This window comes from Equus caballus, chromosome 18 (assembly GCF_041296265.1).
Source record: "Equus caballus isolate H_3958 breed thoroughbred chromosome 18, TB-T2T, whole genome shotgun sequence".
Classification (NCBI taxonomy): Eukaryota; Metazoa; Chordata; class Mammalia; order Perissodactyla; family Equidae; genus Equus; species Equus caballus.
In genome coordinates this window covers 83114305-83118056 of record NC_091701.1, presented here as the reverse complement: position 1 = coordinate 83118056, position 3752 = coordinate 83114305, and the positions used below count along the sequence as shown (strand labels likewise).

The 3752-nt window shown below is 45.3% G+C and overlaps 1 long non-coding RNA gene across 2 annotated transcripts; it reads right to left on the bottom strand.

The window, feature by feature from the left end:
* Positions 1–1675: 1675 nt before the first annotated feature.
* On the bottom strand, positions 1676–3397 carry LOC111768848 (uncharacterized). 2 transcript variants are annotated; one of them, XR_002801434.2, is made up of 3 exons: positions 3112–3397; positions 2435–2695; positions 1676–1871 (listed from the first exon to the last, which is right to left on the bottom strand). It is a non-coding gene; the product is annotated as an uncharacterized lncRNA (long non-coding RNA). The 2 variants fall into 2 exon arrangements; XR_011428426.1 differs by having other exon boundaries at positions 2587–2695; positions 3112–3248.
* Between the last annotated feature and the right edge of the window lie 355 nt (positions 3398–3752).

Here is a 3752-nt window from a genome sequence, read left to right as displayed (position 1 = left end):
ATTCTCACCTGGTAGAACATCAACCCAAATGGCAGTCTTGCCAGGTGGAACGAATTATAACCCTGCCTCTGATTTAAAGACTGTGACTTTTAACGAGTCTCACTGTTGAACAGAGTCAGCTTTAGCATCACATGGAGTTATGCACGATGTGGTTCATGTGACACCAGAGAAATGCTTTTACTCCCTCGAGGGCTGGAGTCAATTGGGATCGACAGAGGTTAACCTGAGCAGGCTGCCGGGATTCCAGCTCATGACCCTTCCGAAGATGTCATTAATGGCACAGCTCTCTCACATTTCTTAGAACAGTTCTAAGAAATGACTCCTGCTGCATCCCTTCAATTTAAGACGAGTGACTAAGCAGTAATGACACAAAAGGATTCGCGAGGAGAGACTAGTTACAAAACCAGCCGTGCCTGTGCCTTTCTCATTTACGACGTCCCTCCTTTCCTCTGCACTCGCTTCCTGCTGTGGTGGGTGGATTTGCACATGGACACAGGTCTCTGTCACTCGTCCTCACAGCAGGCTATACCCATGTTTTGTAGCACTTCGCATACTTGTCGTCATTTTATTAATACTTTGTAAATATGTACATATCATCGTCTTCCTGAGGACTCAGTTCCTGCAGGCAAGTCTGCACCTCCAGTATCTGCCACAACTTCCTCCCGTGCCAGGAAAACACCAGCATGGAGGAGATACTCAATGAACACTTGTCTACGGACGGGTCTGGAAGACCTGCTTCTCTGTGGTTTGGTTTCCATTCACACTCTCCTCTGATTTCATCTCTATAAAAGACGTCAGCAGACAGGAGAAACATAACAGTGATTCCCTCTGGAACCCAAGTTCTTCTAGGAGCGTGGTTCTCAACCAGGAATAATTTTCTTTAAAATACCAACGTCCAGATCCCATGAAATGAAAACCTCTGGGCTGGGATTAAGCCTCAGAATTTTTCGAGCCCCTGATGAGTCAGTTAGCTCTGAGAACCATAGCACTAAGCCTGTAGTTCCCAAATTTGAGTGTGCCTAGGATCAGCTGGGGTGGCTGTTGCGAAGTTCTCCCCCTCAGTGTAAACGCAATAGACTAGACAACTGTTTCCAGATTCTCCTCCCTCCACGCTAAGCACTAGCACCTTCCCACTGTGGGGGGGACACCTCCCAGCCACCTTTTCTGCTGAGCCGTGTGACTTGCTTTGGCCAGCGGGATGGTGCCAGATGATCAGGCAGAGCCTTGAACAGCCCTGTGTGGTCCAGCCTGTGCACTGGCGCTTCTGCTATGGCCATGAGAAAAATATGCTTCCCCCAGCCAGCTGGCCTCAGGAGGAGGAGGAGAGACATATGGAGCAGGGCCAAACTAATCCCCCAGCCCAGACCAGCTGACTGCCAGATGAGCGTGGAAGCCCAGCCAAGACCAGCAGAGTTGCCAGTCAACCCCACTCTAGATCAGCCAACCCTGACCCCTACCTGCCAACCTACAGACATGGGAGCAAAATGGTCATTTTGTGGTGGTTTGTTACATAGCAGCAGACAACTGATGTAATCTACACAAACAATTCTCATTTGGTGACTACTTTAGTCAGAATCCTTATGTTTACAACTAATTAAAAGCTAACCCAAACTCATTTAAAAATAAAAGAGACTTTTCTGACTTACAAAATGAATAGCACAGGAATCAACACAGCTTCAGAAATGACAGAATCCAAGTATTTAAGTGTTATTGTCAGAAGCTTCAGAAATGACAGCATCCAAGTATTTAAGTGTTATTGTCAGAAGTTTGTCTCTCTGCATGTCCCTGTGTTGGCTCCATTCCCAGGGTCTCTTCAAGTGGCAGGAAGGCCACCAGCAGCTCCAGGTTTGCACTCTGCCAGCTGCACCTTGCTGGGGAAAGAAAACATCTCTTTCAAAACAGTGTCAAGAGAAGTCCAAATGTTATACTTTTCATTGGTTCTGATTGCATCACCTGCCAATTCCTAACCAATTGCTAGCATTCTGATTGGCTAGGCCAGTGTCTCATGATTATTTCGTAAGCTGGAGTGGCATTATTCAAGACAGTCACATAGACTGAGAGTGTGGGAAAATCTCGGTGCTGTTACTCAAAGGAGGAAAGAGAGCTGAGCAGCCAAATGGAAGAGTTCTGCAGCAGAAAGCTGGAGTTGGGGCCAGCACACTAGGTGGTTCTACTTTGTGGAACCTCAGGATGATGTTTTTAAAGTCATTATATTTTGGATAGGATCCCCCCACCTTTAGGAATACTCAGAAGGAAGAGGCATAATTTAGCCAGCTTTTTAAATGTGGCAACAGCATTTTGGACACAGGATTCATGACAGAATCCTGGTCAATAGTGATCAATGATTTCAACACAACCCTTAACTTCCTGGTGAAGAGGTTGGGCTGCTTGGAATTCCTATTTCTTGTCACTTCTTAAGCTTTAGAGAACTCACGGTATTTTGTTGTTCTGATTAGTTTTCTTGGGTGGAGAGGGGTGGACGTCCTCTTTATTATCTGACCTCTAACATGTTCTGCTGCATCTGTTGGGGCTACTTGCTTCTCTCTACTGAACTCAGGAGAACCACAGGTGAGGATCAAGTCTTACTGCCATTCATAGTGGGATTTCCATGGAAGATCCTCACGCTGAAGTCCGGGAGTCGCAGGCCTAGCCTGCTAGAAGGTCATTTCCTCGTTCACTGAAGAAACAGGTGCTTCTGTTTCAGCAAGATGGTGAAACAAACAAGAGGAAAACATAAGCACATCCCTTAGAAGAGATTCTCTGAAGCAAACTCATGTTGCCAAGCAACACACTCACTTCCCTCAAGTTCTTATTTCTTCAATTCAGACCCAGAGTCCAACAATTTCTGAAGGCAATTTTTTTCTTACCAAATGTCATCCAATCAAAGCTTATCTTGAGCTGTACTTCTACATAGACAATATCTCACTTAAGACTCATTAAAATACAAACATTTTAAACAAATTTTGTGATGCTTTTAAAAACAAAAATAAATGGAACGATTTAAATATGAGTGATTCACCTAAAAATTATTATCCACAAAAGCAGTGACATCTAGTCTTTCATCAAAATTCCTGACAGCCATTGAATGATGCTAATCAGATCTCTATTCACCATCAACTGAAGGGCAGCTGGTGCTGTGGGACAGGCAGAAGCTGCAAGACTTCACCGCTTGCTGCTGTGTTCTGCTGGTCCTCACTGCTTGTCGCTGTGTCCTACTGGTCTCCACAGCTAGTTGCTCTCTTCTCCTGGTCCTCACTGCTAGTTGCTCTGTTCTCCTGGTCCTCACTGCCTGTCGCTGTGTTCTACTTGTCCTCACTGCTTGTCGCTGTGTCCTACTGGTCTCCACAGCAAGTTGCTCTGTTCTCCTGGTCCTTACTGCCTGTCGCTGTGTTCTATTGTTCTTCACTGCTTGTTGCTGTGCTCTATTGGTCTTCACTGCTTAGCTGCTGCATTCTATTGCTCAAAATAGAATCATGGAGCCAACCCAGATTTGAAAGGATGGGATTACACAAGAGCCCACTTAACAGTAGCCTAGGGATAGTTATTTTCCAAAAAATGGAACAGGAGGCATATAATAATCACCGTTCCACAGAAATTTTGATATCCAAGTGGGCATATCACCAGTCTCAAATGGAGTCCAGTTCTGCTTCCTAAGACTAATTTATCATCTCTCTCTGCTTGCCCTTTGGGCTCTTGGCTCTGAACTCCGAGTTATGCTTCCTTTTCCATAAGAAATGATCTGTATTTTCAGC